Genomic DNA, 13,324 nt, shown 5'->3' on the forward strand with positions numbered 1-13,324 from the left:
GAATTTACAATCTCAGAAGACAATTGACATGCAAACAGTTGTGGGAAAGGGGTAGAATGAGATATAAATTTTGTATGTTTGTATTTTAAAAAACTTGTTACAAATAAAGTAGGTGCCAACTAGCCCATCTGCAACACAGCCTAGCCTTCATTAACTGGCTGATCTCTTACAGGCATGGCAGAATGCTAAAGTTAGTGAAACGGGCTTTGTTGTGAGGGTAGTTATTAACAAAAGGCCTTTTCAGTAAGAATGTTATCTGTTTGATTTGGCTATTTCTTAAATACCTGAGCTTTAATGATATGTTGAGAAGCACCATTGGGATGCAGATATGAAGCAACCCAGAAATGTGCCAGATGTATTCCCCAATCCAGTATTTTTCATTAATGCTCTGGATTAACTCCTTCACATCTACAGCCTATTCATGTGATGGGGCTTGGCGATTGTGCGGGCAGAAGTGTCGGTGGTCAGTGTTTTGAGAACATTAATTGGAAACTCTGCAAGGCGAATATTTCAGTTTTCTGGGCCCCTGGCTCCCTCCCCAGGGTTTCACTGTAGGAAATAGAGCCCTGTCACAGCCCTAGTTGAACTCCCCTTGCTAGGCACTCACGAGGCTACTGTGTTTGGATCCCAACACTAGATCCATGTATTTTTAAGCTTACCTGTTTGCACTGCCTTTGGCTCTGATTTTCTAGGTGCCCTCTCTTTAGTCTCCTCCCCTGAGAGCGCTCACTGTGATCCAACTGTCTGAACTCTGAGGGTAGTGCCTACTCCCCCAGAATCCCCAGGTGATTAAGCACACTTTCCCAGAGATCCAACCTTGTAGACACACTGGTTTACATGTCATCTCTTCAGGGACACGTGATTGTAGAAGCAAACAGACACAGGCTTTGCAAAAGTTTCTAGCACAATTACTCTTCACTATAGACAGCACAAGAAATATGCAGATGTAGGCAAAATAAGAAACACTGACATGCTTTTATCTGCTTCAATTTCCTTAGCACTCATGAACATTCTTTTTGGATTTTGATCAGTGTCCTTTCAGAGTGTCCATGATCCCCCTTCTGCAGTTTATAGTTTGTCTTATTTACAGAGTCTCTCGCTCTCCTTGCAACCAGCTTCCTTCAGCTTGCTCTAATCCAGTAGTCAAAAAGGTCTCCTCTGCCACAAAAGCATGCTCCTTTCTCCTGCCCCAACCTTTCTGCCTGTCTGACAGACCCAGTCTCTGGCCTTGCCTACGCTGCCACTTTACAGCACTGCAACTTTCTCACTCAGGGGGTATGAAAAAACACTCCCCGGAGCGCTGCAAGTTTCAGTGCTGTAACGTGGCAGCGTAGACAGTGCTACAGTGATGGTAGCCACGCCCCTCGTGGAAGTGGGATTTTTTTATAGCACTGGGAGAGTTCTCTCGCTGGTGCCACGACTACACAGCCACGTTAAAGCGCTGCCGTTGCTAGTGAAGACATGCCCTCTGTGTTTTTAAAGGGCTGCCTCTATACTTCGTCTCTTTGTTCCCTCTCCTGGGGAAATTCCGTATCTTCTAACCACCTACCATACAGAAAAGTTGAAGAAAACTGGTTCTATCTAGGATACAGTGCCCATTTGTTCTGCCTGGGCAAGTTCTGTTCAGTTGCTGATCGTCTTTAATGATCAACCTATTCCTAATTGGACATACAGACGCCACTCCCCTGTCTCCTTAACACAAGAAGTATCAGGGTGTGCAAGAACATAGTTCAGATAAGCATCTGGGCTTAACCAGGCATACAGTTCATTGTCTCAAACAATGAATAACAATTCATGAGTTATACATAGATTACCCAAATTCTCACAGGCCCTTAATGAGCCATGTATTGCATTCTTAGGTGAAAGTGTAGCCCAGTATTATAGAAAGAACAGAACATATTTGTGGCTTCTGGAATACACAGCAGGTCCTTAACATGGAAGATATTCTCTCCTTTGATAGCATTAACCCAGAGAGAGTGCAAATGCTGACAGGTTATTAGAAGTGCCTGATCACAGGATGGTGATGTGGTTTTATTTATATATATATATATATATGTTTGGTTTATCTTTTATAGCCTTTGCCTATGTGTTTGTGTATATATTAGATGTTTTAAATTTGCTCAGAAAAGAGGAGAGTTCAAACAGTCCATGCTTAGGAAGCACAGAGGTATTATAGGAAGTGAGGTGCTCATAAAATAATAATCTTGGGACAGTTAAAGGTGCATTTAAAGTCTCCATGTACGTCTGATCCTCCAAGGGGGTGATTATCTCAGAGCTTTGTATTAGTGTAACAAGTATACAAATGATTGTCATTTGGGACATACTGATATCCAGAGCATTCTTCTTTGTCCTTCCTTCCATGATTGTTGCTGGGTACGATTTACCACTGAAAGAGAAAAACACACACACACACACACACACACACTTTTACCAAAGAAAAGGTACCAACAAGTGAGATGACATTGTAACAATGAAAATGTCAGCTGGTCATAAACCTACTGCATCAGGACATAACTGAGGGGTTTTTACGTCTTTGATTTAAGGCATCACTTGTTCTTGTTTAAACAAAGAATGAAATTCAGATGGTGATAGAAGGTCTGGAATAATCTTTGAGAGCATGCTCTGCATCCTAGCATTTGACAGGAGAGTTTAGTTTACCCATTTTTGTGTTGACACTCATGCTTTCCTTTGCACGTATCTCAAAGATACAACTTTACATTTTGCTCTCCGTAATCCTTTTGATAGTAGATGAGAATTGCTTTGCAAAACATTTTTTAAATTAGGTCCGTCTTCTGTTCAGTGCACTGGACTAATTACGATTATTTTGCTCCCTGGGTGTTTTTTCTGCTCATTGAATTTATTACAGCATTACTTCGTAGCTGGAGCTGAGAACTTGCACAGCAATCAAAGCTGTGTGGCACCTGGCATGCATGGCCATCTTGCCTATATATACTCTCCAAGGGCCTTTTGCTTGTAGGCAACATCTGGCACCTAATCATTTGTAATTGTATTTCAGTATAATTAATAAAAATTACTCTTATTTTAAAAAGGAGGGTTGGGATTGTTTCGACTAAATAATGGATACCAAAACAGTGCTACTGAGAGCAGCTGTCCTCAAATGGCTTTAAAAAGAGGCTGAAGTCGGGGGGAAGATGGTTGGGTAAGAAAAGTACTCTGAGATTCTCTGAGTCTGAACTCATGAACTAGCAGCAAAAAATATTTGTTGACACGAAGTAAAACACCCATATTGTCTTTTCTGTCAGCTGGAGAACTTTTACTGTTGAAATATAAATATAATTGTTTATCAAGGTCAATCTGAATGGGACAAAGCATATTTGTATTTTTCAGACTTATAATGTAGCATTACTAATGCTACTGAGGAAGACGCAGCTCCCTACACTGCGCCTGGCTCAGCTGCTACTCCTGGCTGGGCTGGGGAGGATGGGATTTCCTCTTCCCCTGCATGGCATCTGGGGCTGGGTCAGACCCCCCTGATTTCTCCCACAGCTGCAGGAAGCTCTGCAAACTCCCTCCTCCTCCCCCATCCCTTCCTGTACCCATCACTCTTCAGCTGCAGGGAGAGGGATCCCTGTACAGGGAGCTGCTCTGCCATCCACCTGACCCCAGGCATCCAGACCCCCTCATGCCCTCCCACACTCAGAAACCCCCTGATGAGCCCCACTTCCCTTGTACCTGGACCACTCCGAGGAGCCACCCGCACCCCCACCCCACCAAGCCCCAATCAGCCACACCTGGATCCCCACCCCACTGAGCCCCACTCCCCTAGCATCTGGACAACCCCCTGAGCCCTCCACACCCAAACCCCCTGCTGAGCTCTACCCCCCCATCCAGACCATCCCTGCAGCTGAGCCCCAACCACCTTCACCTGGACCCACCTGTAGAGTCCCATTACCATTGCACCCAGAACCTCCTGCCCACACCTGGTGCACCTGATGTGGAGGGGAAGGGCCCTGGGGTGTTTCTATGGCAGACCCAGTCGATGTGCTGTGTCAGGGTTGGGTGCAGCCTCACCACTTAGGCCTGGTCTACACTGGGGGGGGGTCGAACTAAGGTACGCAACTTCAGCTACGTGAATAGCGTAGCTGAAGTCGAACTACCTTAGTTCGAACTACTTACCCGTCCTCACGGCGCGGGATCGACATCCACGGCTCCCTCGTCGACTCCGCCACCGCCGTTTGCGGTGGTGGAGTTCCGGAGTCGACGGGAGCGCGTTCGGAGTTCAATATATCGCGTCTAGATGAGACGCGATATATCGAACGCCGAGAAATCGATTGCTACCCGCCAATATGGCGGGTAGTGAAGACGTACCCTTAGTCTGTGTCTGGGGAGCTGTACATGCTGGAGCCTCCACATTTATTTGACAAATAAAATTTGCAGAATTTTAAAATAGTGTGCGCAGATTTTTTAATATTTTGGTGCAGAATGCCCCCAGGAATAGTTAATTGAAGATTAAATTCATACTCAGTCTCAAAAAGCTTTTTGATTCATGCAGTCACCAATACCTCCCAGCATAATGCTGTTATACTCTGCAGTTGTATTATTATGAAAGTGCCACATACAATTCTATAGTTGAGTCTGAGTTTAATTTTGCACTTAAAGCAGGGGTTCAACCACTTTATGTCTGAAGAATTGAGCATACTCTCCCCAAAATTACAGCACTTACTCTTTGAGTAAGGACTGAATTTTCTGTAATTTTATAAGTAAATTGGCTAATTCATTTGAGTTAAAATTAATTAATGGGACCATTAACAAGTTTAGCACCATTTTTGGTGTCAGACCATTTGATGTTCCCAAATGATCTTAATAATGCAAATACTTTAAGCTTCCCTTATAGTTAAAGCTTACTGATGTGTGACATAGGCTACTGCTGAAAATGAAATGTAAGACCTGGTGGTCATTTTCCTCTTTATTGATCATAATTGAAAGATTCTCTCTTGGCAGGGACTGACAAATAATATTTTTCTGCAGCAAATGATATGTAAAATTACCCTCTTTCAAAATAGCTGCCATCTCTCATTATTCTCAGTAGGACTGTGGTCATAAATGAAGAAGGGTGCAGTTCAGTTATATCACATGAAAGTGGACAGATAAAAAGTGACAAATGTTTTAAGAGTTTGTATACAAATGCTAGAAGTATAAATAATAAGATGAGTGAACTCCAGTGCCTGTCATTGAAGATATTGAAATAGAATGATAACACTGTAATACCACGATACAAAATATATAGGAATGAAAGAATGGGTGATGCTGGTGGGGAAGTGGCACTATAGGTGAAACAAAGCATAGAGTCAAGTATGGAAAAAATCTTAAATGAATCAAACTGTACCATAGAATTTCTATGGATAGAAATTCCATGCCTGAAAAATAAGAGGAGAGCAGTAGGAATATACTACTGACCTTCTGACCAGTATGGTGAAGGTGATCATGAAATGCCCAGGGATATTAGAAAGGCTGTAAAATAGAAAACGCAATAATAATGGGGGATTTCAACTATCCCTATGTTGGTTGGATACATGTTACTTCAGGAAGGATGTAGAGAGAGAATTTCTAGACACCATTAATGAATGCTTCTTTGAGCAGTTAGTCTTAGAACACACAAGGGATTTAGGTCTAAGTGGAGAACAGGGTCTGGTCCAAGAAGTATTATAGCTGAACTGCTCAGTAATGGTGACCATAATATAATTGCATTTAACATCCTTGTCGTGGGTGGGAGGGAATACCAAAGAAGCCCACCACAGTTACATTAAACTTCAGAAAGAGGAACTACACAAAAATGAGGAAGCTACTTAAACAGAAATTAAAAGGAATAGTCACAAGAATGAGATGCCTGCAAACTGCATGGAAACTTTTTTAAAAACACCATAACAGAGGCTCAAATTAAATGTATGTCCTAAATTTAAAAAACATAGAACCAAAAAAATGCCACCTTGGCTAAACAGAGTAAAAGAAGTGGTTAGAGCTAAAAAGGCATCCTTTAACATTTTGAAGTCAAATCCTAATGAGGAAAATTAAAAGGAGCATAAACGTTGGCAAGTCAAATGTAAAAGTATAATTAGGCAGGCCAAAAAAGAATTTGAAGAGGGACTAGCAAAAGACATAAAAAACTAACAGCAAAAAAAACAAAACTTAATTACATGAGAAGCAGGAAGCCTGCCAAACAATCATTTGGCCACTGGATGATTGAGGTGCTAAAGGAGCACCCAAGGAAGATTAGGCTATTTCAGAGAAGCTAAATGAATATTTTGTGTCATTCTTCACTGCGGAGGACGTGAGGAGATTCCCACACCTAAGGCATTCTTTTTAAGTGACCAATCTGAGGAATTGTCCCAGATTAAGGTGTCAGTACAGGAGGTTTTAGAGTAAATTGATAAATTAAACAGTAATAAGTCACCCCAAGAGTCCTGAAGGAACTCAAATATGAAATTGCGAACTATCACTTAAATCAGCTTATGTACTGATGACTGGAGGATAACTAATGTAATGCCAATATTTTTAAAGGCTCCAGAGGTGCTCCTGGCTATTATCAGCCCGTAAGCCTAACTTCCAGGAAAAGTACCGGGAAAATTGGGTTGAACTGTATTAAAGAAGAGCATTATCAGACACATAGATGAACACAATATATTGGGGAAGAGTCAACACAGTTTTTGTAAAGGGAAATCATGCCTCATCAATCTATTGGAATTCTTTGAGGGTGTCAATAAACGTGGATAAGGGTGACCCAGTAGATACAGTGTACTTGAACTTTCAGAAAACCTTTGATAAGGTCCCTCACCAAAGGCTCTTAGCAAAGTGAGCAGTCTTGGGATAAGAGGGACGGTCCTCTCATGGATCAGTAACTGGTTAAAAGACAGGAAACAAACAGTAGAAAGAAGTGGTCCATTTTCAGAATGGAAACAGGTAAGTAGCAGTGTCCGCAGGGATCTGTACTGGGATCAGTGCTGTTCAACATATTCATAAATGATCTGGAAAAAGGGGTAAGCAATCAGGTGCCAAAGTTTGCAGATGATAAATAATTACTCAAGATAGTTAAATCCAAAGCAGACTCGAACTATACATACAAAATGATGAGGTCTAAATTAGTTGTTACCACTCAAGAAAGAGATCTTGGAGTCGTCATGGATCGTTCTCTGAAAACATCCACTCAGTGCGCAGCAGCAGTCAAAACAGCTAACAGAATGTTAGGAACCATTAGGACAGCAATAGATAATAAAACAGGAAATACAATGCCACTATACAAATCCATGGTATGCTCATACCTTGAATACTGCATGCATTTATGGTCACCCCGTCTCAAAAAGAAACATTAGAAATGAAAAAGATATGGAGAAGGGCAACAAAAATTATTAAGGATATGGAACAGTTTCTATATGAGGAGACATTAAAAAGACTGGGACTGTTCATCTTGGAAAAGAGACAACTAAGACAATATGATAGAGGTCTATAAAATCATGAATGGTGTGGAGAAAGGGGATGGGGAAGTGTCATTTACCCTTTCACATAGCACAAGAACCAGAGATCACCCAATTAAATTAATATGCAACATGTTTAAAACAAACAGAAGTATTTCTTCACACAATGCACAGTCAGCCCCTGGAACTCGTTGCTGTGGGATGTTGTGAAATCTAAAAGTATAACTGGATTCTAAAAAGTTCATGGAGGATAGGTCCATCAATGACTATTAGCCAAGATGGTCAGGGATGCAACCCCATGCGCGGTTGTCTCTAAACCTCTGACTGCCAGATGCTGGGCCAGGAGAACCGAGGATGGATCACTTGATGATCGTCCTGTTCTGTTCATTCCCTTTGAAGCATCTGGTATTGGCCACTGTTGAAAGACAGGATACTGGGCTAGATGGACCATTAATCCTACCCAGTATGGCCATTCTTGTATCTTGAACAGCATAGCCATGTTGAGAAGCCCTATTGCCTGACCTCAATGGAGCTGAGGCCAATGGCGGCTCTTAAAGCTAGCTGTTGAATTTATTCTGGAAACAATTGAAAGTGGAGGCCATTTGAAAAAGGGAAGCTGTGGCTTCATTCACATTGAGAACAATAGGCTATGGCAGCAGTTTAGGAAGAATGCAGTTTTATAATTTTCTGTAATAAAATATTACTCATCAGTCTCTGCTGACAGATAAACTTTCACTTATGAAAATTAGTAGCAGAAAGACGATTAATCCTGGATATTTCTTTTCAAAAGCTACCCATTTTACCAGGCCTGTTCAATAAAGAAAGTAAGATGAGGAAACTAGGGGTGTGTATTGTGGAAAGGGGAAACTGGGATGTGTGTATGTAAATCTTGAGTCAGGGCAGACAAAGGACTGTGGCAGGGGGTGTACTATAGGAAGTAGGGAGGTGCAAGAGGCCAGGAAAATTAAGAGCACAGGATGAACGGGCAATCTTGAGTATATACTCAAGTTGCTTTTTGCTGCTACGATAATGCAAAGCATCTTTACACCCATTTTAACTAGCCAGAATGTCTGGCTGCTTTGTGCTGCTCCAGAGTAGCATAAAGTATCCAGAGCATACCAGTGAATACGTCCATCCAAGTTAAAATAAAAAATGATTTAAGGAAGATATCTTCAAATAATTGGAGATATCACCTTGTAACTTTCTCTTTGGTTTCTCGCTTACTGTTCATGTATGAAAACTTTAATTAAAAAAACAAACACACAATGAGGGGAAAGAAAAGAAAACTCTAACATATCTTTAAAATCAGTTTATTATAATCTGGGACCAACAAACATTAAAACGCTTTAACTGTAGTCATACGATTGTTGCACGGTGTTACAACAAGATAGAATTAAAATAGTTTAGATGCCCTAAATGTGATTTTTCATCCATTAACTTGTTTGGATTTCCTCAAAATGTAACGTTAATTCTGAATTTCCTGTGCTTATAATACTTGCTTTCTGGATAACTGCAACATCCTTGTAATGTATTTTAACCAAAATTACTAGTATGTATTCTCAGCCTTAACTCAGCTTTAATGTTGCTTTTATCTGGGAATTTACGCGGCTATGTAAAGCATTTTAGAATACAGTTTTTATGAAATGTGCTGTACCAGGGCCGCCCAGAGGATTCAGGGGGCCTGGGGTCTTCGGTGGCAGGGGTCCCAGAGCGGAAGGACCACACCGGGTCTGGGGCAGGCGCGGGCGGTCCGGGGCCCGAGACCCCCCCACCCCCCTGCAAATTGCACCCAAAGACCAGTTTCCAGAGTTTTCCGGGACCCCGAGGACCCCACTCCAGGGGCCACTTGCCTTCCCTCTCCCCTCCTCTCTGCTGACCCTTGACTTCCCAAGCAGCTGACTCCTCTGTGGCTCCCTCAAAAACAAAATTTAATTTTAATATTTTTAATATAAATACTAACACCAACAACAACTTGGGTGGAGGGGGAGCTGTGAGCTGACTCCCCTCGACTCCCCTAAGCACCTTGCTGCCCCTGAGGGTCCCCCCTGGCCCAGTCTCTGTATAGTCTCTCTGAAAAAAAAAAAAAAAAAAAAACTACTTACTTTGCACTGGCACAGTGGCATTCCCAGAACCTCAATACATGAATCAATACAATCCAAATCCTGTGCCCTGCTTCAATCAATTCAAAAAGATCGAGCAAAATGATCTTTTCTTGTCCAACTGTTTTTTCACTCTACTCCTCTTTGATTCTCTCTTTCTTTCACATAAAATATTTTTTCATTAAATTGACTTTTGTTTTCCTTCACTTTGAGGCCCTTCCACACACACACACACACACACACACACCAATCACAGACTTCACACCCATTCCTTAATTGGCACATGATGCCAGCCTCTATCGACCACTACTTAATTTTTCAAACAAGCACCTTTGTGCTTTTATTTCCAGGCTGTCCCTCACGCTTGGGGGTGGGGGAGTTCCCCATAAACATCCACAAAGCTAACTGATTATCCACCTTCAAAATCCTTCCTTAAAACTCAACTTTTCCATTATGCCTATAAAAACTTAGGTGGTTAGTCTGCAGATGTGCTCGTACCACTGCCTATCGTGCTAACCAATATTGTCTCATTGTTTCCTTGTGTTCCACCATCTGTATGTATCAGTCTCTGGTCTTATAATTGGATTGTAAGCTCTTTAAGCCAAGGACCATCTTTTTGTTCTGTGTATGTATAGCACATACTACAGTGAGGTCCTGGTCCGGGGCTGGGGCTCCTAGGTGCTATGATAATACAAATAATAATAATTAGCTTCAACCCTGCCCTGGACTTAAGGATAAGAAAGAGAGGATAGTTTAATCATCTTGCTCTCTCTGCTAAGATTGCCAAAAAGGGTACCAAGTAATTGTTATGAAGGTGCTAATCATGACCCTGTGGTTAAGGCTGAGTTGAGTTTTTCACTTTAGGTAATATGTTCTTAACAGATATCTCCGGAAATTTAAAAAGCAGCATAGATTACAAAATGTGCAGCTTTTTCTCCAGCCCTAAACTTAGTATGTGGGGGGTGTGTGTGTGTGTGTGTGTGTGTGTGTATATATATATATATATATATATATATATATATATATATAAACAACTAACATCAGGCCTTTTAATACAAATTTCAGAGATGTTGTTTATAATAAAAATATTGCCTTTTTCTTTCTAGTGCTGTAGTACTTCAAGGAACTTGACTTTCAGAAAATAGTTTAGAATTTACAATTCAAAGCCCTGAAGTTGCCTTTTGAAAAACAGCTTTGTTTCGTTGTTAGGAACTGGCTTAGAAAGGTAAAGGGTTGAAGGAAAAAGCTGTATTAGCAAAGAGTTGGAATGCCAAATGCAAGTTTTCATACCCAAGAGCCACATTTGTTCACATAAAGCATTTGACCTGGAAGAGAGTCTGCTTATATACAATCATGTACTGCTCATCGGATATTACAACTGAGCACAGAAGTCCATTAGTGAGCCACCTACTTGGCATTGACATGAAAACAAATGCACTGTTGTTACAAGTGTGTTGAAAGCTTAGGCTAAGCACTGTGTAACCTCTATTTCATTGTTTCTTAATGCTGCCCAAAGCACTCGTATGAAATAGCGTAATTTAGGTGAAGCCCATTAGGATGTATATATCACGTGCATTGTTTTTATTTTTTAAAATACTCTAAATGTAACTAATAGAGCAAGAGTCTCAGGGAAAGATGGGGTGGGTCTTGCCCCAAAAGCCAACTTTCAAAAGAACAATTCTTTACGCTGTTTGTATGGCAAGACCTGAAAATTCACAGAGATTCTCCCCGAGGTTCTAATCCACTAATGATTCTTTAACATTTCCATAATATTGCATCTTTAATTAAAAAATACCTTCAGTTAGTGCCAACCTATCTGGTAGGAAAGATCTGTTGCAGTACGATGTGCCTAGCAAAGTATCACAACTTCCATTGATAGGTTTAATGTATGAGATAGAAATAGTCCTATTAACTTTTTTATTTCAGTCCTATTAAGAATTTTCTAAAAAAAAATTATCCATAGAATAATTAGATACTGTAATTACTTGCACTGTATTAGTCAAATTAGCTGGCAAAGGAGAGTCTATGTATGTACACTTGTTACACCAAATAAACTAATGTAACTAGTATGGATCAGGGACATTGTCTTTTCAGTAAGGAAATGTATAAATGAGAGGAGAAAAAAATAGTGCACATCCAGTATCTATTCTGCACAAGGCCCACAACATGAAAATAAGCATTAACTGGAATTTCAATAAAGTGGCCTCCTATCTATGAACTACTGAAAGGGAAGCCTGATGCTGCCTTAGCTTCTGAATCCTTACCGGTAGAACAGCTTGCCTCCATTTCATTTTTTTTTTTTAAATAAAAAGTGACTGTAAATAGAGCTGAATTCAAATGCATGGATTCTCTTCTAAAAGCATGTAAAAGAAAACATATTTTATTGTTTTCTGAACATGGAGCAGAGAACAAAAGTCACCATTAAAAACAGGTGTTTTCACATTGCTAAAAAACCTTTCAAAAGAAGAATCAATAAATCCTTAGTATTTGCAGATCACTTTCAACCCCACATCCTGTTTTTGTGGTCTTTGCTACAGTCCACCAGTGTAGTTTACATTGTTTCCCGTGTTTTAAGCCTCTTTTTAAAAGTCACAATCCAATGTATGACCATTTTGGAGACGACACAGCTACTGTGACATCTCAACATGTGATGCTATGAGGTTATCAGTATGGTGCACAGACAGCTCTCCAGGCCTGCCAGAAGGCTTTGACAGGCAATGTTATGAATACAGCCCTTGATAGTGTCTCAGTTTTAATATGGCTCCTGGCCAAAAGTTGGTAAGTACCACTGCCAAAAATTAAGCTGTTCTTAGTGTGGTGCCTGAAACAGTGTGAAATGCTGTTAGGTTTATTAAAGTAGTTGATGCTCCAAATTTGACCTCCTTTAAAATTGTGATCTGATGGGGTAAATCTATTTGAACTAAGTCTGTATTTTAAAATATGCAGTAAGACCTTGATCCTGCACTACTAAAGTAAATGAAAACTTTGTCATTGACTTCATTAGGTGAAGGAAGAAGCCCTAAATCATACTGAAAAATTACCACAAGTTATTTTGTGGGTCCTATAAAAACTATGTTGGTACTCTCTTCTAACTGTAAGTGTAATAGTTTGAAGGGACACTCAATTTAAAATCGTTATACCTTTGTTTGAGCATTTTTTTACATGCTTGTGACAGGATTCCCTCTCCACTCATGGCACCACCTGCTGGTTGCTCTGGGGATTATCTCTGTCTTGTGTTGCAGCCTCTGCAGTGGTCTGTCCACCCATCTTCTCTCTGTATGGGGCCTCTCTTAGTGCTGCCTCTTCCAGTCCATGGCATGGCCCTCTGGCCAGGTCACTCACTCCCTCCCGTTCCGGGGAAATCACAGTCTTTCCAGACCAGCTGTCCGGCTGGTGTCTCCAGTGCCCTGAGCCACTACCCAGTGGCTAGTAGAGGAACCCATGCCCACCCTCTACACTGGGTTCCAGCCCAGGGACCCTATAACATTCAGCCTAGGCCAGTATTCCCTTTGACCTTGCTGCTGTTTCCCTGGGCTTTTTCCTACTGAACTGGCTCCACCCTTCTCTGGGTTCGCCAGCTTCTCCACTCCCTCCTCTCAGAGAGTCTGTGCTGCCTGTCTTCCTGCAGCCTCAAACACTCCTCCCCCTTTCCAGGGAGTGACTCCCCTTCCCAATAAGCTGCCCCTCTCTCTAGCCAGACACCTGGTTTTCTATAGACCCCACCTGTTTCTCTCCTGGTGAGCCTGTTCCTCATCAATTAACTCCCTGGCCATAGGTGTGGGAACTAGCGGTGCA

The 13,324-nt window shown here is 41.3% G+C and overlaps 1 protein-coding gene across 5 annotated transcripts in view; it reads left to right on the forward strand.

The window, feature by feature from the left end:
- Positions 1–13,324, forward strand: part of TTC7B (tetratricopeptide repeat domain 7B) — a 310,511-nt gene that overhangs the window by 269,653 nt on the left and 27,534 nt on the right. The window lies entirely within an intron of this gene.

The sequence above is a fragment of the Mauremys reevesii genome, linkage group 4, assembly GCF_016161935.1.
Source record: "Mauremys reevesii isolate NIE-2019 linkage group 4, ASM1616193v1, whole genome shotgun sequence".
NCBI classification, from domain to species: Eukaryota; Metazoa; Chordata; order Testudines; family Geoemydidae; genus Mauremys; species Mauremys reevesii.